A 27,049-nucleotide genomic window follows, 5' to 3' on the forward strand; every position below is an offset into this window, starting at 1 on the left:
CCAGCAGGGGCATGAGATTTGTAAGCTGCAGCTAGGTCTAATGGGCCCAGGAGTAGTATCAGCAGATCATGCTGGGTGCTTCTGAAGCCTCAGGGCAGAGATCCATGGAAGCTATCTGCATGGATAAAACCACCACAAATGGCCAACCCACGCTTCCAGGTGGGAAGTTGGGTGCCAGATAATGAGATTAATCCACAGAGTCTATTTAATGAGCAAAGTAATTTATTTGGGGGTTATTCACAACCACAGGAGATTTATTGTAGGGTCCAGGAAAGTTGAGCTATGTCCCATACTGATCTGCCTGGTCCAAGATCTTAGCATCCAAAACCAAGGTAGCTAAGAGAGAGCACTCCAGATCTTAAGGGTCTCCCAGCAGCCACACCCCAGGGGCATGTACCTCAAGGTCATAGGCAGGTGTAACAGCTACCTGCTACCTCACTAGGGGAGGTACTTCAGGGAATGGCTCGAACAACCACCCAATACAAAGTCTGGTGACCTGACTTTAAGCCTATGATAGAAGGAGACAGCCAACTCCTGAAAGTCATCCTTTGATCTCCATGTGTGCTATAGCATACTCATACCCAAATGTTTGAGAGTGCATACACACACACACACACACACACACACACACACACACACACACACACACACACACACACACACACACACACACACACACAGAGAGAGAGAGAGAGAGAGAAAGAGAGAGAGAGAGAGAGAGAGAAACAGAGAGAGAGAAACAGAGAGACAGATGACAGAGACAGGGAGAGAGGAGAGTAAATGAATTTTAAAAGACATTTGGGAAAATAAATTTTTTTTTAAATTACAAGTACAGAAAATCAAAACAATTGTTAAGGTATTTTCTGTACATATACAAATATCTATTTTTTAAAAGATTTATTTATTATTATGTATACAGAAGAGGGCGCCAGATCTCATTACAGATGGTTGTAAGCCACCATGTGGTTGCTGGGAATTGAACTCAGGACCTCTGGAAGAGCAGACGGTCCTCTTAACCTCTGAGCCATCTTTCCAGCCCCCAAATATCTATTTTTTAGGGACTCAGAAAATTGAGCAGTTTTCCATCAGTGATCTCCAAGTGCCTTGACACTGACAGCAGAGCTATGGATTGATTTGAGTGTGAACAGGGTACCAGGGTGTGCTAGACCCTGATCCCAGCATCACACTGCAGCACCCATGGCTGGAGCAAGCCCTCTGGGACAGAGTGATCCAAAATGATCCTGAGGTACAACTAGAAGTCAAGCCTTGGCCCTTGGGCCTTACATGCAAGATAAAAACAGGGTTGAAATGTGCCATGGGGTCTTACAATTTGACATTATGATCTCTTAATCTACTTGGGTTGCTGTAAGGAATTACCATTAACTGGTACATCATGAACATCTAAGACTTCCTCCTCCTCTAGAGAGTAGAAACTCAAGGTGAAATTATGACAGATTTAGGGTTTAGTAAGGATCCTTTTTCAGGGTTTTGAGGTCTCTGGTCCTCAAAGTGTAGAAAGGGGCACTCCTGCACTCTGGGAAGGCACTGCAGTAAGAATGCTAAGCTTCATAAAGGAAGAGCCCTTCTGCTTGCCAAAGGCCTCCTAACACCGCTGCCTGGGAGTTGACCTTCAACGTGTGGGTTCTGAAGAGACAAACTTTCACATCTGACACGTGATGACATGAGCCGGATAAGGGTGATCCAGCCATCCTCTAAGCAGCCATGTTGTTTTCCATGCATTGTAGGCTTCGTGTGCTGAGTTTGTTTTTTATTTTATTTTTTCAGTACTTGGGACCAACCCAAAACACCAGGAAGGATATTGTACATTTATAGTCTTTATATTTTAATTTCAGATTATGAAAGTAATTTTGGCAGCCAAGTATGGAGGCTGAGGCTTTGAGTTTGAGGCCATCCTGGGCAACATAGTAAGATTCTATCAGAGAGAGATGGAGAAGGAGAGGGAGGGAGGAAGCAGGGTCATGGGGAGGCATGATGGGAACTTTTCTTACTGAAAAAGCTCCAAAAAATACCGGAGAGCTACAACTGCACCCACAGTTCTGACTCAGCTGGAAAAGAGGAAGTCAGAGACACTTGCCATTGGGACGAAATGTTTCAGGAGTTGGTGTAATCCTGTGGCTGTTTCCCACAAAGGCAGATCATATGGGGAGCACAAAGTCTGAAGGATTTACTACCTGGCCCTTTCAGAAGTTTGTAAGCCTTGCTCTAATCCTCAGAAGTATTCTCTTTATTTACTTGTGTACTTTTTAAAAAGATACATTTCTGACATGCACTAAGTAGTAAAACCATACTGTAGGAGCTCAGGAGACTGCTCAACAGTTACACAGGGCTCTGGTTCAATTCCTAGCACCCGAATATCAACCCACAACTGTCTGTAACTCCAGTTCTAAGGGAGCCAACATCCTCTCCCGGCCGCTGTGGGAACTGCACACATGTGGTACACAGACATACACATAAAATAAATCAACTCTACATAAAGAACTACAGGAACTAAAGAGTGCAGAGAGTGGGCGAAATAGCCTTCAACAGGGAAGAGCACATCAGTTGGTCCTAAGGTGTAAATATAGGGATAACAGTATACAGACTGAGCAGGTATGTATTTGAGAATATATATGGATATACATATATGTATGCAACAACAATTAATAAAAGAATCGTGACCCTGAAAGAGAGCAAAAGGGGTAAATGAGAGGGCTTAGAGGGAGGAGGAAATGATGTAATTATATTATAATCTCAAAAATAAAAGAAATAATTTAAAAAAATAAATTGAATATTCCAGCTACTATTTACCCAATTTCACTTACATTGTTATCATTTTATATACAATTAATGTTCACTACAAAAGATTATAGGCCAGTATGTTTAAGTATACTATAATATTCCGTCTAAAAGAACACTATCATCTGTTAGATAAGACTTGATTTGCTCCTCTATTTTCTGGCATTTAGATTTTCCAAAATTTTATCATAAATAACATAAATATCTTTGTATTAAATTGTTTTTCTGGGGTTTTTTGTGTTTGTGTGCATGTGTCTGTATGTGTGTGTGTGTGTGTGTGTATGCACATGCATGCATGTGCGTGTGCATGCGTGTATGTATTTATCCTTTTTTCTGAGGTGCCCTTACTGTATTGCCCAGGATAATCTTGAGCTCTTGCATTCTCATGGTGGACCCTCACTGGCCTCCCAAGAGCGAGATTGAAAGATACCCATCACCTTCCACAGTGTATTGTGTGACTAGTTATTATCTTCATAGGCTAAGTTCCCAAAACAGTAGCTCTCAACCTGTGGGTTGTGACCCTTTTGAGGGTAAAATGGCTCTTTCACAGGGATTGCCTAAGACCATTGAAAAATACAGATATTTCCATTATGGTTCATAACAGTAGCAAAATTAAGGTTATGAAATGCCAATAAAAATAATTTTGTGGTTGGGGGTCACCACAACATAAGGAAGTGTGTTAAACAGTCCCAGCATTAGGAAGATTGTATCAAAAGATGTGGGTGTCCTAAATATTTCAACATGTTAAAGCTTCATATCACGGTCCCTTGGACCTCCTTCAACAAGATCACACAGCATTGTGAGGAGCCCACAGAGGCTGTCCTAGAGAAAATTTTGCTTTTCTTCATATTTGTGCATGGAGTATTGTTCCTAGAGTTTTGAGTATATTAACTCTGTCCTCTCAACCACACTTTGTGAATTTTCATTTCTCCGTTGTTTAGCCATGATGGGATTCAGCCCTGCAGTGTTTCCAGCTGGGGAGCTTCACTCATTTTGACCACTCTGTCCTTTTAAGGGATGTCCTTATTAACTTCCCAAAAAACATGTTTTGCCTCTCAGTTTGGCAACTTCAGGTTGGGAAATCTGTTTCCTTCCAGGCCTGCAGAGGAGGAGGAAGAAAAAGCTCCTATAGTTTGCTCAACCCTCTCCCTATTCCCCTTTCTCCAGCCCCGACCTGCTTTCCAATTCTCATCTCTAAAATTTTTTTCCCATCATCATCCCTGTGTACCCATCACACTGGTACTAATAACAGTTTTCTGATGCTATTCCTTTCCTAGTCATGAATACAGAGGCAAAAAGAAGCTTCTAGAGGCCCTAGGAAAAAAAAGGGCTTTTCCTTCTTTTAAAAAAGACAAACTCAGACACACTTTTAGTTTGATGTTCTAATTACTTCTTTCAGAGTTCTAGCTAATCTTAAACAAATTTACATCATTCTGTGGCATGGGAAACCTCAATGATAATACTTGCCAGTGATCTTCCTATTATTTTCCACTGGGTAAGCCCCACTTCTTGTTTTGTTAATTAGCAAACCTATGAAAATTAATTAAAACTGGCATCAAACTCCAAAATTACATACCACTGACTCCTGAGCGTGAAATCTTAATAAAACTGTTAAAGGGTAACCTCCAGCTGCTTTTGGTAGTCTCAGCACTTGCTTGAGGAAAGAAATCATAAAAGCAATGGAAGCCTTTTTCAAGGTATCTATAGGGTGTTTTTCATTAATTATTTAATTATCATGCAAGATAAACGGGTCCCACCCTGACATTTTTATGAGTGTATAACACTGTAGTTTGCTCAGCCCCCCATTACCCCATTATCCTTCCTCCCCTTCCAGCCCAACCCCCTCTGTTTTCACATCATATGTGTGCATTTCAGTCTAGAGTCCAAATATGAAACAATGTGTAATACGTATCTTCATCTTCTCCCTTCCATTTTCCCACCCTCATTCACCAACACCTCTCTTTGGGCCCCTCCCCCACTTAGCGCCCTGTCTACTTTTCATGTACCCAGTTTTTAACATCTGGATTCCACATATGATATAAAACATACAATATCTGTCTTTCTCAATTGGGCATATTTCACTAAAGGTGTCCATCTGTGTCTCCGCAGGACCTCTCCAATGTAAGTCTTAGGGCTGAAGCATGGCTTGGAGGATGCCAGCTTATCCATACCCTGCTGATTGTTTTAGGTTTGTGGGATGAATTGATCATTGGCTGTTTTATGTAGAAACAGGGTCTCACTAAACAGCTCAGACTGGCCTTGAACTCTTAACCCTCCTGCCTCCGCCTCCCAGTGCTGAGATTACAGGTGTGGCCACCAAACCAAGCCATGGTTTACATGGGACTGCCCATTCTGACAAAGGGGAAGCAATCTCTGTGCACCAACTTTTCATGGAGAATGAACATGGGCACAGCCAGAGGAAAGGCTCTCAGCTAAGGTTGGAGGAAAGAAAAAATAAAAGATAGAAACAGAGGGCTTGATTGATAGCCCAAAAAAAAAAAAAAATTGCCCCCCCCCAGTGTCAGGCTGGGAATCAGGTGGTTCTCGCCCCTAAAGCCTAACCAAAGCTCAGCCTATGTGGTCACTGGAGGAAAGTTGTTAGCCCTGACTTTTTTTTTCTTCCTTCTTCTTCTTCTTCTTCTTCTTCTTCTTCTTCTTCTTCTTCTTCTTCTTCTTCTTCTTCTTCTTCTTTTTTGAATGCCAAATGCTGTTTATTGAAGGAGGGCAGAGGTCTTAAATACAGGCTTACAGCACAATGGGAGAACCCTGGAGGGCAGAAGTTCGCTTCTGATGTTTTGGGGTTTTTTTTGTTTTTTGGGTTTTTTTATTTATTTATTTATTTATTTATTTATTTATTTATTTATTTATTTATTTATTTAGCTGAGGATTGAACCCTGGGCCTTGCACTTGCTAGGCAAGTGCTCTACCACTGAGCTAAATCCCCAACCCCGCTTCGGATGTTTTACAATCTTGCATCTAAGCTGTTAATGCCCAATATGCTGGATACACTGACAAGGAACTTCCCTTAAGCATTCAGGAGGGTGGAACCCGGCAGGGAATTAGCATAGGGAGGATATCAAGGTCAAGGTCAGCAAGCAAGGCAACAGTTACCCAAAATAGGAGCCAGAGACCTACAGGTCCCCCCCACCAACCTTTTTTTAAAAAATGAGCTTCTGACTTAGGTTTCATGGGACGTCAGCAGGTCACCTTACCTGTCATGGAGACACCTGTCTAGGCCACATAAGCGTTCTGTCTTAGGTTGGTGAACAACCCCCAGGCATTACCCGTCTCTGAATACTCATTATCATACAGGCTCATCCGTGTAAGAGCTGCAGAGTTAACTGTTGCCAAAGATCTCTAAGTGGCACTGGGCTTGCAATCTGTGTGTTCGACACAGAAAAGACCAACAGAAGTCTTAACCCACCCATAGCTAGTAGGATAAAGGCAACTGAGCCATTCTCTTCCTTAACGAGCCTTACTGCAAATTGGAGACCTTGTAAGGTGGTATCTCGAGAGCAAATGGAACTTGAGTTTATAAATTTATAGTTTTCAAGGCCAAGTAAAATGTATATAACTATTGATTTAAATTTGTTATGCCCAATAGAATGAAAGATTAATTAACTGTGGTAGCTACTTTTGCTGCCAGGGTCTCCACTGTGCTAGCTGTAGTGACCAATTATGAAATGGCAATCCCCGAAACAGTAGTAGTGGTGGTCATCACTGTTATAACAGCAACAACAGCAGCAGCGATGTCAAATTCTCTTCTGGAGCATGTGGGTACCCATTGGCATGGATGCAACTCCAAGCACACAAACCGCCAAGGCCCATTATTCTTGATTCCAGCATGACTTAAGCTGGCAGCTCTGCAAAAGAACAACTAAGAACCATAAAGAAAAAACAGGCAGCTCACAAGGAACAGAACTAATGGTCTCATAATGGCTTCATTCAGACTCACAAATTTTAAGGTATCTTCAAAGGGGGCTAAATGAATTTCAGGAGGCCAAAAAATGTTATATAGAGCCACTCCTGAAAAGTAGGTACTGCTCCAGCATGAATAGGATTGTGAGAATGAAAATGCTTAGCTGGCATGCTACTGTTAATAAATGGAGGTCAGTGATGTTCAGTGTTATCCTTAATCTCCTAGGTATCTGGGGACACATTCTCAAACATACTTGAAAAAGCAGTTACCATACATTACCTTCTGGAGAATCCAACCGCATGGCTGCACTTCCGAGGCTTATGTTAATGCTTGCCAAAACTGGCCATATTGGGCTTTCGATCCCCATTGGCATAAGAAGGGGAGAGTTCTTCATGAAGGCCCAATAGGTCTCTGCCATGTTGGGCTTCAGCTACAGCCACAGGGCACCCTCAGCGCTCAGAAACCCAATGAGGAATTTTATTGTCCTGAGGAAAGACATAAGCAGAACCCCGGGCCCACACCAACACCAGATTGGGTCCCCTCCAAGTGTCAGTAGAAAGGTCCTTCCATGGCTCCAGAGGGTGATTTGCAACAGGAGCCCTCCAGTGCTTATCTGTAATGGATATTCCAGCAGAATCCACCAATAAAAAATTTAAAATATATAATACAAGGGAAAGAATAGAATGTGAAGAGGAATGATGAGCCCCTAGTTTCCCCTTTTTGCTGTAGCAAAATATGTTTGTTTGTTTGTTTTTAGTAGTTCAAATATTTCTTTTCTTTTTTCTTTTTTTTTAGATTAATTAATTAATTAATTTTTCTATTATCAGCTAGATACAGTATAAATTCTTACCTTAATAGTGTAATGTTTCACCTGGCGGTGATGGCACACGCCTTTAATCCCAGCACTCAGGAGGCAGAGCCTCCTGGATCTTTGTGAGTTCAAGGCCAGCCTGGGCTACAGAGGAAAGGCACAAAGCTACACAGAGAGACCCTGTCTCGAAAAACAAAACAAACAAACAAACAAAATAGTGTAATGTTTCATTGAGGGTTGCTCAGTAATTGAGTAAAACCAAATCTTATTATAAGCAACAGTCATCCTAGGGTTCTCAATGTCATATATATAGCCTCATGGTTCTGTGAGTTGCAGTCTGATTGTTCTGTGCTTTCTATCTAGAATCCACTTATGAGTGAGAACATATCGTGTTTGTCCTTCTGGGTTTGGGTTACCTCACTCAGGATAATTTTTTTCTAGTTCCATCCATTTGCCTGCGAGTTTCATGCTGTCATTGTTTTTCTCTGTTGCGTAGTACTCCATTGTGTAGATGTACCACATTTTCTTAATCCATTCTTCAGTTGATGGGCATCTAGGTTGTTTCCAGGTTCTGGCTATTACAAATAATGCTGCTATGAACATAGTTGAGCATGTATCTTTGTGGTATGGTTAAGCATTCCTTGGGTATATGCCCAAGAGTGGTATGGCTGGGTCTTGAGGTAGTTCAATTCCCAATTTTCTGAGAAACTGCCATACTGACTTCCACAGTGGTTATACAAGTTTGCATTCCCACCAACAGTGGAGTAGTGTTCCCTTTGCTCTGCATCCTCTCCAAAATTGACTGTCATTAGTGATTTTGATCATAGCCATTCTGACAAGTATAAGGTGGTATCTCAGAGTCATTTTGATTTGCATTTCTCTGATGATTAAGAATGTTGAGCATTTCTTTAAATGTCTTTCAGCCACTTGTGATTCTTGTTTTGTGAATTCTCTGTTTAGCTCTTTAGCACATTTTGTAATTGGATTGTTCAGTATTTTGATGTCTAATTTCTTGAGTTCTTTATATACTGTGGAGAACAATCCTCTGTCAGATGTGGGGTTGGTGAAGATCTTTTCCCATTCTTTAGGCTGTCTTTTTGTCTTATTGACCATATCTTTTGCCCTACAAACGCTTCTCAGTTTCAAGAGGTCCCACTTATTAATTGTTGTGCTCAGTGTTTGTGCTGTTGGTGTTATATTTAGGAAGTGATCTCCTGTGCCAATGCATTCAAGACTACTTCCTACTTTCTCTTCTATTAAGTTTAGTATAACAGGATTTATGTTGAGGTCTTTGATCCACTTGGACTTGAGTTTTGTACATGGTGACAGATATGGATCTATTTATAATCTTTTACATATTGACATCCAGTTATGCCAGCACCATTTGTTGAAGATACTTTCTTTTTTCCATTGTATAGTTTTGGCTTCTTTGTCAAAAATCTGGTGTTCATATGTGTGTGGATTAATGTCAGGGTCTTCAATTCAATTCCATTGGTCTGTATGTCAGCTTTTATACCAGTACCAAGCTGTTTTTATTACTACAGCTCTATAGTAGAGCTTGAGGTCAGAGATGGTGATGCCTCCAGAAGTTGCTTTATCATACAGGATTCTTTTAGCTATCCTGGGTCTTTTGTTTTTCCATATGAAGTTGAGTATTGTTCTTTCCAAGTCTGTGAAGAATTGTGTTGGGATTTTGATGGGGATTGCATTGAATCTGTAGATTGCTTTTGGTAAGATTGCAATTTTTACTATGTTAATCCTGCCTATCCATGAGCATGGGATATCCTTCCATTTTCTGACATCTTCTTCAATTTCTTTCTTTAGAGATTTAAAGTTCTTATCAAAAAGGTCTTTCACTTGTTTAGTTAGTGTTAACTCAAGGTATTTTATATTATTTATGGCTATTGTAAAGGGTGATGTTTCTCTGACTTCTTTATCAGCCCTTTTATCATTTGTGTATAGGAGGGCTACTGAATTTTTTTTTTTGAGTTGATCTTGTATCCTGCCACTTTACTGAAGGAGTTTATCAGCTGTAGGAGTTCCCTGGTAGAATTTCTGGGGTCACTTATATATACTATCATATCACCTGCAAATAGTGAAAGTTACCTTCTTCCTTTCCAATTTGTATCCCTTTGATCTCTTTTTGTTGTCTTATTGCTCTAGCTAGAACTTCTAGCACTATATTAAAGCCCTGACTCTTGAAGTAGGAACGGATAATGACCACACTGGCAATCCTGTGACTCTAGAGTCCACTCCATCTCAGGCTGCTTCAGACAGTTAGCTCCTTTCCTAACATCTCGGCTCCTCCCACTGTCTGCATATGAGAACACCAACTCACACACAGCCTATTGGCATCATCCTGCTACTGTGTGCCAGGGTTTTTATTTAAACATAGTCTAATTCCAAAAATCAGGCTTTTTCTTAAAGCAGAGTTTTATATACCCCAATTTGACCTCAAATTTGCTGGGTAGCTGAGGGTGACTTTGAACTCCTGATCCTCCTGCCTTTACTTCCAGAGTGCTAGGATGACAGGCATGTCACACCTCACCCAGTTTATATGGTGTTGGGCATCCAACTCAGGACCTTGTACATACATACTGGGTAAGCATTCCACCCATTGAGTTATAACTTCAACTCTAAAACTCAGACTTTTAGTCACTGTTTGGAAAACACATTCATATAAGCAGTTGTATACATTCATGTGCACATTGGTACACAAGGGTGCACACCTTATCCTATGGAAATATACGGTTTATTGCTTGTTTTGTTTTGAGACAAGGTCTTGCTATGTAGCCCAGGCTACCTTTGTAACTTCTTAATGTAAAAAAAAAAAAAAAAAAAAAAGGCTGGTGCCTAACACTGAGGGGCTGAGAATGGAGAATCCCAGACTTAAGGTCAGCCAAGGCTACAGAACAAAACCCTGTCAGAGAGAAGGAGAAGGTGGGTGAGAGGAAGTCTAGAATCCAAAATGAGGAAACAGAACTGTTGGGGGGGTGTGGAGACTGACTCTAACATAGCTGCCTAGTGGGGCTGAATATCTCACTCTTCAGAGTTTCATTTACTTGTGCTCAGGCCCGGAATCAAAATGACTCTTGTCGATTTCTAGCATTTCATCTATTACTGTAAATATTACCAAGTTGGACTGGATGAAAATTATCATTGAGATATGAAATCTGGCATAATTAATTGTAGGAAGACTAAGACAGACTAAGCTGAATGCATACTGCTGCTTTTCTACTGCTTAAGAAAGTCAATCTTTCCAAGTGGTGCATGCCTGTAATCTCAGCACAAGTGAGGTAGAGACTTCGGGTCCAGAATTCAAGGTCATCCCCAACTACATAGTGAGGTGAAGGGTAGCCTGAGCTACCTCAGACACTGTTTGAACTGCCTCTTTCCCCCAAAGAGTGAATTATGAAATGATACTACCCAATGCATCAAGGCAGTTGGTGAATGTTTACAATTGCACAAAAGTAACTCGTTCATTTGACTGGTAGACCCTTCTGCACCTGCTGATCTGCATAAAATGCTTTGAAAATGCAGCCGCCTTTTATTAAGGGCTGTTTATGCAAATTAGATCATTCCTCAAATGTATTTTCAAAATAACGGGGTTTTTTTGGTGGGAAGATCACCGCTCCTATCTTTCCCTATTTTGTTTTGTTTCCTTTTGCAGCATTGTGTGTCTGTGTTTGACTACACAGGATACAGAGCTGTGGCCATGCTAAGAGAACACTCCTCCACAGTAGCTGCACACATATTTTTTTTCCATATGTTCAGTACAAACACAGCCTTTCACATCCCTACCGTCTGTCTCCTTGTGACAAAGCTGGACTTCGTGGAGATTTCATTCAGTCAATACATTCTGATGCCATCACACTTCTTCCATATAGAACTTTACAATTTGTGAGCATATACTATTCTCCAACTAAAACCCCTCAGCCCTGCACTGATCTTAAGGGGATAGGCGAGGGATGCTATTCTAAGCACTTTCTGCCGCCATTATACTACATTTCCTACGATAACCTTCACTGCATGCCAAGAAGAGGGATTGGCAGTGTTTATTCTTTGCTTCTGTCAGTTTGGCAAGTTTTCAGGATGCCTCTGCCTTAAGTCCTCATACAGCCGACTAGATGGCTTGAGGTCTGCTCTGTGGTCCTTAAAAGATGATCACACCAACTCTGTCTACTTGTCTAGTGACTTTGTAGATTTCTCTGAACTGGCATACACTGCATTGGGGTCTGGTGCCATAAAGTAGCTATTCAATTTTTCATGTATTATTTATAGGAACCTGGGGCTCCTGATCCACAGCTGCAGGACATGGAGACTGAAGGAAGCAGGCCTGCATCTCAGATGGATGTCACTGACTGGGGGTGGAGGATGGCTCGATGGGAAGGGACTTAGAAATGGAGAGATGTGCTTCTGCAAGCTCGTGAGAGATGATGGGAGATTAAACTTGGAACAAATATGCAAGAAGTAAAACTGATTTTAAAAATAGAAAATTGCTAGTTTCCTGGGCTGATGAATGAGGGAGCTTCACTGAAGGCTTCTTACGTTGGAGACCACAGTGCTGGCGTGAAGCTGCTGAGGACCCCCAAGCATACCAGAGACAGCAGAGGGCACAGGTGGCTTTAAAGGGGAAGCAATGAACAGTTTGATAGGTAGTTAAACTTGGGTATCAGAGCTGCAGCAGACAATGCAATGCACATCTAAGAGCTGGGGATGTAGCTTTGCTGGGAGAGTGTTTGTGTAGCATACATGGAGCCCTGAGTTCCATTCTCGGGGCCACATAAATGGATTGTATTGGTTCACGCCTATAATCCCAGCACCCTGGAGGTTTGACAAGGATGATTCAAAGCTCAGTGTTATTCTTGGCTACATAGAGAGTTCAAGGCCACACCAAAATACCAGAAAACTGTTTTAATGAACAAACAAAAAAATAAAAATATTTTTTAGTGAAAGTGAAAAGCCACAGAAAGATGAGGGTTTGCTGTGACTTTGATAACCAAACTGATAATGTCACAGGTATTTCAGAACTTGGAGACAAAAAGGAGAATTGGGGGGGGGGGGGATAAAGGCTGAGCCATGTCCCCAACAGCAGGTAGGAAAAGTCCTCCCAAACTCCAGGCAGCCAAGCCAAGGAGAGAGCATTACAGATGTGCGCAGAGGGGGCAGCCAGAGCCCATGAAGAGAAACATGTCTCTTTGCATTCTACCTTCCCATCTGTTAGTCCCTGGCGACCTCCACCACCTCCTATTCCCACCTTACAAAAATACCAAGCATACCAAGCTCATACGCTGCATCTCTGCTTCCAACTTCAGCCTTGAATACCGAAACTTTGAATGCCATCAGCTTAGTAAACAGTTCGACACTTAACTGTTCATCAGTCTTTGAGATAACTTTTTTTTAAATTACTGCCACTCAGGAATCATTGAAGACCTATTGAGTCATAATATCAGGTGACAGGTTTCACAGTTAGTCCTACCAAGTAATTAAAGTTTGATTAAGAGTCACAGGTTTAGAAGTCAAGGACAGAGCTATTCCTTCTCCCACGCACACAGACACTTCCCCATTACTTCCTCCAAGGACAGTGGATTACATTTCTCACTGCTGTGACAGACTACCCAACAAAACCAGCTTAAAGAAGGAAGGGTTTCTTTTTGGCTCACAATTTGCAACAAAGTCCATCATGGCGGGGAAGTCAGTCTTGGCAGGAGCTTGAGGTGGCTGCTCACATTTTAACCACAGTCAGAAAACAAAAGAGTGCTTGATACTCAGCTGCCCTCCCCTTCTTATTTCATCCAAGACTTCAGCCCAGGGGATGGTGCCCCCATTCAGGATGGGTCTTCCACCTAACCTAGAAAATCACCTTTCAACACGTCCTGAGGTTTGTCTCCTATGGTTCTAAACTCTGAAAAGCTGATATTATCATGACCCAAGTTTTGATGAAATATCATTAAAAAAAAAAAAAAAAGGAAAACATGTAACTGAGTAGACACTCAGGGCCTCCAAAAGGCTCTCCAAAAGATGGAGCCTATCAGTTGAAAGCTCCCTTAAGAGGCTGACACTCAGGCAAGCCTGGCTGGTCTCACATCTACTTACACCCCCCACGCCACCCCCTAGTGTTTGCACACTGAGAGGTCTGCGGGAAACACCAGTGTCAAGGCCTGGAACTCTCAGCCATTCGTTGTCATTTGTTTACTAAGCTTTTTTGTAGGTGTGAATACATGGACACATCACTCACGTCACTTTGAGAAGCCTTAGACCCTAAAGCTGTAGCTGTACTGGACAGGAAGCGGAAGCACAAGGAGCTTTGCTCTAAGGAGAGGTCTACAGAGAGGATGCTGGGAACTGGGAAGATTGAGAAAGGTTTGGGTCACTAGAAGAAAGAGAACACAGAACAACGCAGACTTTTTTTTTAATTTAACACAATTTCTATATTGAATCTTTGGGAATTTCACATCAAACAAACAAAACAAAAACCTCTTGGCTCCTCTGTCTTTCCCACCTCTCCAACACCTCTTCATTCATCCTGGTGGCATTGGGAGCCACCATGTGTCACACAATGCACCCTTTTCCAAGTCATCTCAGCTTGCTTCGGTGGGATAAATGCCTTCCTCTCTTACACTGAAGACTCACTCTCCCAATCTTTACCTGCAAACTAACACTGTATGTCCAGTGATGCCTCCTGAGGTTTGCATACCATAAGGCACAAGGATCTTAGAGCCAGACAGAATTGCTGAGCAAGCAGCCTTGAGAGATGACCTCCAAAGTCTCAGCTTCTTCTCTCTAAAACTGTTTTTACATTTACTTATTTATTTGAGAAAGAGGGGTAGAGAGGATAAGTCTGTAGGCACATGATGGAGGACATCTCTCTGGAGTCTGTTCTCTCCTGTCATGCAGGTCTTAGAAAGGAACTCAGGTCCTCAGGCTTAGCTACAAATCCTTCACTAGCCAACCCACCGCCCCAGCTTAAGTCCCAGCTCTTTATCTCAAGGACTAATGAGGGAGTTTACACAAAGTATTCCTTCAAATGCTTCTGACCACTGAATTTCAGCAAGCTGCAGTATTACACATCACGGCAGTTGCAAACCAAGCAGGAATGCCTTGAACTGGCCTGAAAAATGTGGCTGTGGCTGTGAGGTTCCATGTTCCAGTGACTGGCTTGGAGAAGATGCTTTTATGTAAACACTCAGATTTTTGCTTTTAAGGTCACCTATAGTCCCCATACTCAGCAAGGCTAAGTCCCAAACATTGGGAGTTCAAGGCCCATCTGGACTACATGAGAACCTGTCTCAAAAAATAAAATAAACCAGTGGAGCTGGGGAGATGTCTCAGTTAGTGTGGTGATTTAAAAGAAAATGGCCCCTAAAGGGAGTGGTACTATGAGGAAGTGTGGTCCTGTTGGAGGAAGTGTGTCTCTGTGGGGGCAGGCTTTGAGGTCTCTGTTCTCAAGCTTCACTCAGTGTGACAGTCAGTCAACTTCCTGTTGCCTCTGAGTCAAGATGTAGGACTCTCAGCTCCAGCACCACGTCTGCCTGCATGCTGCCATGCTCCTCATCATGATCATAATGGGCTGGACCTCTGAAACTGTAATCCAGACACCCTCAAGTCAATGTTTTCTTTGTAAGAGTTGCTGTGGTCATGGTGTCTCTTTACAGCAATAGTAAGCCTAACTAAGACACTAAGGCTTCCTGCATTCACATCATAGCCTGGCTCTGAGGTTGGATCCCATCACCCACAGTGGTGGGAGAAGGAACCCATTTCGCCTTGGTGGTTAAGGAGACCCTAGGAAAGTGGGTGACATGTAACCTGAATTGAGTGCTGAAGTCACCAATAAAAACACTAATGACAGACCTGGGTGCTATGGTTAGCTTCTCTGTTAAGCCGACACACGTGGGAAGTGGGGTCCTCAGTTGAGAAACGGCCGTCATCAATGTCTCAGGCATGTGTCATCTTATAGCTGATGGTCCATCACCCAGGGAAGCCTGGGCAGAAACTGATGTAAAAACCGTGGAATGGGTGCTGCTTGCTGGTTTGCTCCTCCTGGCTTACCAACCCAGCCTGCTTTATTCTGGTACCAGGACTACCATCCTCAACAGACTGGGCCCATCCACATCAATCACTAACTTAGAAAATACACTCCATGCTGGTCTATAGGCCAGTTTTATGGATGCATTTCCTCAAGTCAGGGTCCCTCGTCCCAACTGACTCTAGTTTGTGTCAAGTTGGTGTAAAAGTACAATTAGTCTGGCCTGTAAGTGTGTTGCTGGGCATTTTCTTGATTGACTGCTAACTGACATAGAAGGGCCCAGCCAACTATCGATGGTGCCACTCCTGGACCAGTGGTCCTGGGCTCTATAAGAAAGCAGGCTGAGCAAGCCAGAAAGCAGCACTCCTCCATGGCTTCTGCCTTCAGGCTCCTGCCTTGAGTTCCCTCCTCAATGGACTATAACATGGAAATGTAAGCCAAATAAACCCTTTCCTCTCCAGGTTGCTTTTGATCAGTGTTTTATCATAGCAACAGAAGGTACAGGAGGTCACTATAAAAACTCTCCTGCAAGGAAAAGCTTTGCAGCAGTACTGCGGCTTATTTGGGTGAAAGGCAAGAATCAAGAGTGGACCATTGGGCTGGGGAGATGGCTCAGTGAGTAGAAACACTTCCTAAACAGACCTGAGTTGGATACCCAGCATTCTGGGCAAAAAGCTGGGCCTGGAGTTGGAGCCCCAGCATTGTAACTCCTACTGTTGGTGGGGGAGGGGTTTGCTTACTACCAACCTAGGTCTAGGATCAGTGAGAGACCCTGACTCAAGTGAATAAGATAGAAAGTGACACAGTGGGACACTTGATGTCTTTCTCTGGTCTCCACTCATGGATGCACTCCAGAACACAAGTGTACATTCCACCATACATAAATATACACATGTACATAAACACTCTTATACATATACACACATACAAACAAAAATAGAATGCATGGTTTACACTAGACATGTAATAATATTAAGACATAGGAACCTGGACTGTGAGAAGTGAGGAAATCCAGGAGAGAGCCAGTACTGGAATTGTATTTTGAAGAGGACTGGGGGGGGGGGGTAATAAGGGGAGCTTACGGTTTATGCAATGGGTAAATGTTTTACACTGAGGTCTGAAAACCTGGTGAAGCAGGGCAGGAGGTGGCCATTTCAGCAGCAATGCCTCTTGGGTAGAGACACATCCAGGAATACTTTGCAAAGGAACTCATTAACACGGGTATCTTTAGAGATCACCTGTGAAATACAACTATGGTCCTTCATGAATGCCACCTGAGATGCATAAATACCATGTGTGTGACTCTGTTCAACAGTGCAGAGGTATTCTAGACTATAGAACTCTAATGCGGGCCAGGATGCAGCTCAATGAGAGCGTGCTTACAAAGCCCTGAGTTGGATCTCTACCACTGCATAAAATGGAACACACTGTAATCCCAACAACTCAGGAGCTGGAAGCAGGAAAATCAGAAGTTCAAGGCTATCCTCAGCCTAGAGTTCAAGGCCAACCTGGGCTACATGAGACTGTATAATAAAAGAAAAGACACTAGTTCCTTGTGTCTTTTAGTATTAAGTGGACATTCTAAAATGTTTAGGTGTGTAATAAGGCTTGTGTCTTGTCTCTAAGTGTGTGTGGTTTTTATTTTGTTCCACTTTAAAGATGTAGTCAAAGGGGAAGACAGACGAGTACAATAGTTTGTCTCCTGTAGCAGTATGTTCACCTCCCCAAGGCAGGGAGGAAAAAAAAGCTTTAATTGCACAAGTGTGGAAAAAAAAAAAAAAATGTTTGACCATCCTTGACAAGATCTGGGCTGTTTGTGTGAGAATGTAATCCATGTTTACAGTGGGCTTAGATTTGGGGCAGATTCTTAAGCTCTTGTCTGTCAACATATCCTATGGAGGAATGTGTCTTTTCACCCCAGCATCTGCTGGAGCTTGCCTGCCTTGCTGGGGTGCCTTGCAACTCCGAAGAAGGTTGAAAATTTGTAGATAAGAATTCACAACTACTTGGGATAAACTGGCTGTTCTCTGTTCAGAGTCTGTGTTGTTACTCCAGTGTTGAGGAATAGTTCAGAGAGAAAGTCCGGGTCCTCAGGAATGGCTGGTCATGGGAGTATTACTACATGGCTTATCTGAATGCCCATGCTTAATTTTTTTTTTTTCCAAACGCAAAGAACGACCACTGGCTTGAGACAGACCCAGAGCATCCTTTCTTCCAGCTCCTTTATGCGCCCCTTTTAAAGAAGCTGTCAAGTCCTTTCTGCAGCTGACAGGAAAGGCCAAATCTGTGATGCTGCAAAGCAGGCTTGAAAAGAAAGTTTTTTGTGTTGATGTTTTTACCAAGTGAGCTAAGGAGAATTTTAGAATCATGTAATTCACTCCAGAGGCATTTACTGTACATAGCTATAGTGATGGTAATTTCCCTCATTGTTGAAGTGAAGAGATAACCATCAATCAGCTGTCAATTGGTCAATTGCAGAAGTGATGAAAAGAAGCCAGTTGGAACAATCACTTCTGGGGCTACCTAGACCACTGGGAGGCTTGCAAAAAGCGTGGGAACTGGATTGCGTTCTTCAAAGGGATTGGGCCAGATCACCAGAAAGGTTAATGGACACCACTGACTGGTAAAGAATAGCTTTGCCATTATGCATCTTCAAACTGAAAAAAAAAAAAATAATACACAGTTAAAAAGTAAAAATTCATTAAACTAGGTAACAGATACACAAAGCTCCCAAACTCTGAAAATTAATGTTCTCTTAATAGAGGGATAAATAGTAAGCGCGTTAAGAACAACTGCAAGTTCATAAGAACAACTGTCATTTTGCCTCTGGACCTGGACTTTGAAACAACTCATTTTCCAGGTGTTTTTCATAACAAATGAAAAAAAATCGAGTTAATTTTAAGTATTATTTTTAAACAAACATCTGTGAATATCATGAGTCTTCACATGAACGTTAGGGTAACAGGAGGCTTAAAAAATTATTAACTTGTATGAAAGGAAATGATACCTTAGGACTTGGTGCTGTGAACATGATTTAATGTTAATTTCTCCAACTTCTGAGAATAGCAATGTTACAGATTTATCCTGAGACATTCACACACACATAGTGTTGTTTGGGGGGTTGGGGGTTGTTTTGTTGTTTTGTTTTTTTACTGTGGTAGGTAATAAAAGGGATTACAGGCCCCTAGAAGGACATAACATCGTCAGTGTGCAATCCAGCCCATGGTTTCTTGGATACCGTATTGTCTATTCTGTTCCGCTATGTGAAAAATGTTGAATATCAACAATGGGTTTCAGTGCTGTATTGTTGAGTTTTGTATGAACTAATCTAGCTTCACTAAAAAAAAAGAAAAAGAAAAAGAAAGAAAGAAAGAAAAGAAAGAGTGAAAGGAAGGGGAAAGAAAGAAAGAAGAAATAAAAGGAATGGAAAAAAGAGGCAGCTTTGGACAGAAGTCCACAGCCAGTGTGTTCCAAGCCCCTGCTCAGGGCTGGCTGTAGCGGGGCACTCTCCTGCTGGCTCTCTGTGTCCACACTTAGCTGGCTTCTGTGCTCAGGTGCGACCACACCCTTGCACCCCACCTTGATCCCTGGTGGGGAAGGTCCCAGGATTTGTCAGCTGGGACAGGCCTCACCACAAGAGCTCTGTGCAGTGCTGAGAAGGTAAGGACTGTGGAGCTTCTCTGCCGGGTAGGCTGGCCCAACTCGGAAACTTTGTGGAGAATCATGGATTTTTAACTTTCCCTTCTCTCTCCTCTCCTCTTCTTCCTCCTCCTCCTTCTCTTTCTTGCTCTCCTTCTTCCTCTAGCAAATCTGGCAGATTTCTCCAGAAAAGTGGCCGTCCATGGAATGAGTGAAATACTCTTTCTATTCCAGTAAGTAATTGACTTGTAACTAAAAAATTGAAGTGGCTGCCGTGTCAAGGACAGTGTGAGCGGCTGCTGGCAGAGGTGCCACTTGCTCTTAGCCTGGAAAGAACAGGGCTTAACCTGTGATTAAATTTCAAGTCAATTGACCTCAACATGATAGCACATAATTCTCCCTTGCCTCCCAAAAGGCACAGGTTCCTCTTGTGACCTGGGTTCTGACACCTGCGATTTTAATGTCTTATGGCGTGAGCTACGGTTGCTCTTTTTGCTTAAAAATAAAATGATTACTGAGGAGTTCAGAGTAAGTGCCAGGAGTGTAACCGTAACTGTCTTTAAAATGGTGCTCAGGGGGTTTGTGGGCCTTTTCTAATGCATTTACTCTAAGTTCCTGAAAATTATTCTTCAACTCTGAATTTATAGACAATTCCATTGACTGCTAAAGACACAAAACATCTGGGTCAGAGAATTCTAGGCAAGTAAGGGTGTGATGAAGTTGCTGGAAAGTGCTTTTGAGTGCTCAACTCTGATATATCACATTTCTCAATCTTTGCTGATTTTTGAGCTCTAGGATGAAATAACAATATTGTTTCTCCAAGTTTCTGCAAATAGGATAAAAGTCTATTCAATGTATGCAGGATGCCCTACTTGAGTTTTGGAGTCAAACTGATATGTACTAGCCAAAAGCAAAAGAAATGAGTAACATCTAAAATTACCGGTCCAATTCTACATTCTTTTTGCATAAACCAGTTGCATGCTAAGAGTCTCTGTAAAATTCAAGCAGCCACAGGCCAATGTATTTTCTTCCTTTTCTTAACATGGAAATTAAAAGAGCATGCTGATGGTGGCTGCTCGGCCCCACTTTGGTGCCAGGCTGTGACAAGCATTCTGAAGCCATTTCTGACCCTCTGCTTCTAGTGGCGAGCCTGAATTTTCCCCCTTCCTTGCCCATCACTGTCAGTCAATTATAGGATTGAACTGAACCAGAAAATCTGGTACAGTCTGGTAATTAGTACAAAGGGTTTCCAGTCTAGTGTGAAGACGGAGATGCAGGAGCCCCAGCAGCCCCAGAAATCGTTCTGATTGGACATGGACATTGCTTTTTAGTGCTGCCTGGTGACTTCCCAAAGATAATGACTCCTGCCCTACAGGTCTTCCTTCAATACATTATGGGCCTTTTTAAAAGTGTGCGTGTGTGCGTGTGTGTCTGTGTGTCTGTGTGTCTGTGTGTCTGTGTTTGTGTCTGTGTGTCTGTGTGTATGTGTGCACACGCGTGCGCTCCTGCATGTGTATGTGTTTCTTTTTTTAAAACCTACTTCTCCCATTTTTAGACTGTCATTTTTGCCTATCAAACAGACACATTTTGACTTGCCCAACAAAGAACCAAGTTATCAACACCCGCAGAAGCTGACATTTTTAATTCAGGCTTCATTATGGCTTTGAATTATGACAGTGAAGTACAAAGACGTTTTAAGGGGTTTTTTTTTCATTTTTTTTTTAAATCCAGCATTGGGATGTTTATCTTCCTTTTGTAGTCACACTTCCCTCTCTACCTTTTTTCTTGTAATATATAATTAGCATTATCAAAACCATCAGCTATCAAGTCTTTTGACTTTTGACCTTTACTTTTTTAAATACGTTTCAAACTAAAATAAGAAAAAAAAAAACATAACAGATCTTAATTAGCTATTTTAGGGTTGTTAAAACAATGACATATTTTCAAGTATAAATCTCTTAAAATAGTATAAGAATAGGTAAATAACAGATCTTATAATAAAATAACAGCAACAAAATCAATCTCATAAAAATCATTTTGTGAACTGATACTAGCCAGAAGTGTGGTTGTACCGTGTTTATTTTATCACACATTTTTTATTTATATTCTGAGGATTTGGGCTTATTGGCAATGCTAGTTTGGAATAAACTGTGGATGTTTTACTGTGGGATTTTTTTGTTTACATAAGCAAACATCCTCTTTGATTCAAACTCACAATGACCTAGTCCTATATCAGATAAAATGAAAGAGTTTGGTAACTTTTCAATGTGGCTAATGCCTACCTCCAAAAGAGAGATATATGTCTATGTAAGAACAAATTGGAAGATGCTGGGAACAAAATTGCAGAGCCAGCAGGGTCCAAACTAAGACAAGCAGAAAACACAAGGTTCTTTATTCCCAGGACTCTTGTCTTTAGAACAGACTGCACAGCGATTCCATTCCGTAAGACACGTGTGTCCTGAATCCTCGAAAGGAAGATTAACCCACATCTTGCTGTAGCGTTAAGTACGTGTTTTATTCTGTGTATAGTCTTAAGAAAATAGCTGTGTTACCATGCCTGCTGGTGATCCTTACGTCTCTGACTTTGCTATTACATTTCAAGAAGGTTAATGTTGCTTTTGTAACTCTGTCTGGAGTAAAGCATTTTCCCAATAAACATGTCGTGATTTCCAAAGCTGTTTGTAAAACAGTATTTCTGTTGAAATAGTTCTGTATTCATTTCTCCATTGTTTATTAATCATAGCACAGTGTTATGCTTTGAGAATAAGCATATTTATGTAATTAACACTTTTTGTTTTTAGCCAAACCTTGCTCATTAAAAGCTAAGAGGGTCTCAGAACAATATAAATAGGCAACTTCTCTGGGACGATATTTGCAATCAGTTTGAACTTGCTGTCAAGTTTATGTGTTCAACTCTATCCATAAATTCCCTAAGCACATTCTGGTAATATTTTCTTTATTTTTTAAAATAAATTTAAGCTATGTGTTGAAATTACAAAGGTACTTGCAGCGTGTGATAAAGCACAGTTCTGTACTCAAAAAACTAAAGGCTGTATGGGTCTGTCTAAAATTGTAGAGGTCTGTAAGCTTCAGCGTGGACATGCACATTCTTTGCCATTTCATTCTTATGCCAAGAAGCAAAAGTAAAACTTTTTCTATGTTTTTATTTTTTTTAAATCAACACATAATGTGTTAGATACCACAGTAACATGTTTCAAGAGAATGTGTTTTCTCAGAAAAGCAACACGTCCTCCTCTACCTGCCTCAACCCTAGTTTTCCCTGGTAGCCTCCCCTCCCCTGAATTCCTTTCTACTTTCATATGAGTAAAACTTGCCAAGAATCTTGAAGGTTATTGAGCCTTGTAATTTTCAAACTAGGATTTTTTTGGGAACACTTGGGCTATAGGGAGCTGGAGGCCAGTGGCTATTTGGCCCCTCAAGGTTCTCCAGAGAACCTGTGCCATTGATGGCTGGATGCACAGGAGAGGTACCAGTGAATAATTCCTGAGACCACCTTTTACATAGGAATGGACAGCACATCCAGGACTGTCCACTGAATTAACCTCACTGCCAGCTGTGTTTCTCAGTCTTGAACTATGGTAGACTTTCTCCACATCGTGGGTCACTGTGAGAACTAGCCTTGTGTTCGAAATCAAGATATGAGTTTGTACCAAAACCTACCATTTACTTAAGCAGTACTATTATTTCTGGGTGCGTGATTGTGTTATTAAAGTATTGATTCATCTTATTTCCTAAGAAAGCAATATTTTGGAGGTGATTTTTTAAATCCGAGTATGGTTTTTAAAAGGCACAGAACATAAAGGTAACTTGTATAGTCATTTTAAAGTGCATGGCTTATTGGTCTTAACTTGGAAGAATTATTTTCAAAGTGGAAAATTTTAATTAGGACCTAAATTCAAATGTAAAAAACCTAAAATAAATAAAGGTAAATTGAGGTACAAGTTTTCTAAAAATGCATTTAGTGTAATATAATTCCCACAAGCTATGCTATATGATGGGATAACATGATCAAATATTTAGGGAACAAGAGCATTTGATGTCTTTAGGTAATTCATAGTGAAAGTTGGAAAATACTAGGGAAAAATTATTGTGTGTGTGTGTGTGTGTGTGTGTGTGTGTGTGTGTGTGTGTGTTGTTTGTATGCATGTATATATCACCCTAAACTGTATTTTCCACAGGTTTCATTACACACAGACACACACACAGACACAGACACACACACACACACACACACACACACACACACGCACACGCACACGCACATACACACACACACACAGCTTTTGTGCAAATTTACTGTCTTTATTCTTCAAGCCTAATATTTTATTGCACACATTTTGAGAACTTCTTGAGTTGAACCTTTACTGTTTACTGACAAGCAACAGCTAAAACAAAGCCTTATCAAGGAATGTTTACGTTATTTATGTCAACTGTGTGTGTTTACCCATCCTTTATCTTCATCTTGTGGAAAGTAAATCCCATTAGTTCACTCATTCAACCAATAGTTAAGCACCGTGCTCAGGTGCTGGGAGGACAGGATCCAATGAGGCAAGCAGAGCCCACTGCCTATGATCCTGGCAGACCTGGAGAGGGTCCCTGTAGATATGGAGTCGGGGAACAGCTCAAACAGTTCTGGGAATTTTTATGCTAGCTTGATCTGGCTGTGTTTGTTTTGTTTTCCCTGATTCCAAATGGAGAGAAGAGAGATGGAAGTTTGGGGGGGGGGGTGAGGGGACCCACCAGTGCAGAAGTTCCAGTATGCTCTAACTGGTTACACTTATGTGCCAGGAGATACCTCTGAGGTCCTTCTGTGGTAATGCAAAAATGTGTGCATGTGTCCTTTGGAAGGAGGAGATGGCAAGTCCAGCCTGCTTCCTGACCTCAGCCCTCACTGGACTCCTTAGTTGTTTTATTGTCTTCCAGACATTAAGGGTCCTTTCAGGGACTGGCGGGAGATTTTCTTCAGTCAAAAGCCTGCATATCTTGTCTGCCATAATTCAGAGTGTCTGTCAGTCAGATTCAACTCTTGGTGGTATGGGGGATCCTATCCCAAAGTGTTTTCTCTAATCTTCTCTCTCAAGCTATAGCCTTCATTATATGGGGGTGGGGGTGGTTCCATGTGTGTGGCCCACAGGATAGTTAACGTAGGATCTTCAGACCATCTTCATGTCTCTAGAACATAAGAACAGAAAATGTGGTACTACCCAAAGAAGCATCTAGAAGTGGCAGGAGAATTCTGCCTTCTTGTTGGACTTCTCTGGGGGTCCATTCAGAGGAAGAATGTTTACTCCTGTGTTCACACCTTTGCTCAGAGAAAACCTGTAGAGATTTCAAAAGTCAAAGGGGGAAAGCCCACAACTGAGAGGAAATGAGTTCCTATGCCCACTGTAGTGTCTGTCTCTGGTGCCACCGGGTCCCTGTGACCACTGTAGTGTCTGTCTCTGCTGCCACCAAGTCCCTGTGTCCACTGTAGTGTCTGTCTCTGCTGCCACCGAGGAGTCAAAGGCAAGTCTCCAAACCACCCTATCTCTTTTGGACGTTGTGACTTACTTCCTCTTGTTTGTCTCGGTATCCTATCCATGGGACATTATCAGGAAATAGAAGGGAAGGGCTTGAGAAAGAAGTTGGGATGCTCGAGGTAAAACTAAGCGCTCTGTTTCCATCTAGTTATCTTAGATCAATTTTCTAATCTACCCTCCTGTGTCATCTACCTATTGATACATGCTGGGCCTCCAAGTGCTGGCTTCATTTTACTCCTGTAATTAACTTTTTAAATCAATTATGGTTATTTGTATAGATCCCATTCCGTCTTCCCTTTGCCTTTGCATGGCTTGGGCTTTTGTTTGGTTTTGTCTTTTTGGGTTTTGCTTTTTTGTTTGTGCTACCCACTGTTGTGAATTAACAGTATCTTCCCTTCCACCTCTTCAACTAGAGAAACTATTAGCTAATAAGAGGCTAAATGAGCAGAGAGTAGAGGGACGCTGGGATCCTTAAATTATTTAAATTGAAAAATGGCTGGTTTTGCAATCAGAAAACCTCAAGTGGACTGTAAGCCCTACTTGACCGCCCCCTTCTCTGGATGCTCCTGTAATGACAGCTGGAGTTATCTGCCGTCCACATCACTGTCCACAAAGGCGGCCTCTTTCTTGGCTAACCTCTCCTGCAGCCCAGGGGAGCTGAAGCCCATTCAGGGAAGAGGATCCTGGAGGATGGAAATTTTACCAGAATGTAGAACAGGCTCTGTTGACATAGAAGCTCAGTGAAAGGCGATGGATCCAACAGCACAGGCCAGGGGTGACCCCCAGAATGAAGGCCCGACAATTCACGTGGAGGGAAACAGATGGGACCCAGAGCAAGAGATGTGTGGAGCTCGGAACAGTTGCCTGCTTTGAAAGGTTTGCCAGCTCCCCTCAAGCATCCCTGTTTTTCTCCTGAATTATTTAAAATTGTGTGCGTTTTGTGGTGTGGGGGTGTGAGCACCTGTGAGGCCAAAGATTGACACTAGGCTTCTTACTCTATCACTTTACACCTTACTTTTTGAGGCAAGTTCTCGAATTGAGCCTGGACTTTACTGGCCGGCCAGCCAGAGAGCCCCTGAATCCCCCTGTCTCTGCCTACCTAGTGCTAGGATTATAGGTGAATGCTGCCATGCCTGCATTTCCGTGGGTGGTGGTGAGTCAAACTTGGGTCCCCATGCCTGTGCAGCAAGTGTTCCACCCTCTCAGCCATCTCTGTAGTCTTGGTCTTCTCTTGGTAAGTGATTCACACTGGGCGGCACCCACAATTTTCCTGGAATTCATCACTGCCGACAGTATATGGCTTGAATTCTTAAGTGCAGCCCTCTGCTTCATCACTATATGATAATGAAGAATTCGTTCACATAGACACAAATATACACACACCTATGGGTATACACACACACACACACACACACACACACACACACACACACACACTGTGGGGCTAGAGAGAAGGCTCAGTAATCAGGAGAACTTGCTCTTCTTACAGAGGACCTGGGTTTGGTTCCAGTACTTGCATGGTATCTTACAACCATCTGTAACTCCAGACCCAGGGGATGGGACTAATGGTCCTCTTCTGACCTCCAAGGGCACACACACAGTGTACATATGTATACACATGTAGACAAAATGCTTGTACACATAAAATAAAAATAAATCAAAGCCAGGCATGGTGGCTGATGCCTTTAATCTCAGCACTTGAGAAGCAAAGACAGGTGGGTCTCTATGAGTTTGAGGCCAGAGTTTCCAGACTGCAAGAGCTACATAGTGAGAACCTGTCTCAAAAAGCAAATAATAATAAGTAAATAAATAACTTTTTAAAGAAAGAATAAAAGCACACTTAACAAGAAGAAGGAAGTAGAGACTCAGAAGAAACCAGTGAGGAAGGACAGTGAGACAGAGGATGAAAAGAACAATGTGAAATCTACGTGTCTGAAACTGCTGTAATGAAGCCCATAGGACTGTATGCAAACTATAAAAATGAATAATAAAAAAAAAGTGAAGCTGGTGGCCAAGCTTACAGGGAAAATAACTCAGGAGTTCCTGAGTTCCTGGAGCTCTCTGAGGCCTGAGCTGGGGTGCCTCAGAGCAACATCCCTGGCTCTGGCTCCAGTGAAACTGTTCTTCCAACCTGAGTCTCCAGGGAGCTACATGCCATAGTGCTGACAGTGTGCGTGGGTCAGAGTGGATGCCGGAGTCATGCGACACCAGAGCTATTACTAGATGAACATCATTGTACAGTCATGAGAAGGTCCACTGTTTTACTAGGTCTGCTGTTGGTGTATGTTAATGTGGACTTTACATTGAAAACGTAACTA

At 42.1% G+C, this 27,049-nt stretch overlaps 1 long non-coding RNA gene across 2 annotated transcripts in view; it reads left to right on the plus strand.

Moving 5' to 3' along the window:
• LOC118586042 overlaps positions 1-27,049 on the plus strand; it is a 493,690-nt gene that overhangs the window by 336,669 nt on the left and 129,972 nt on the right. The window contains exon 1 of one of the 2 annotated variants that reach the window (XR_004945275.1): positions 18,986-19,212. The exons of the other annotated variant lie outside the window; for it this stretch is intronic. This is a non-coding gene — a long non-coding RNA (uncharacterized LOC118586042). Of the gene's footprint in view, positions 1-18,985; positions 19,213-27,049 lie in introns of those variants that run through there. 2 annotated transcript variants of the gene reach the window in all.

The sequence above is a fragment of the Onychomys torridus genome, chromosome 6 (genome assembly GCF_903995425.1).
Source record: "Onychomys torridus chromosome 6, mOncTor1.1, whole genome shotgun sequence".
NCBI classification, from domain to species: domain Eukaryota; kingdom Metazoa; phylum Chordata; class Mammalia; order Rodentia; family Cricetidae; genus Onychomys; species Onychomys torridus.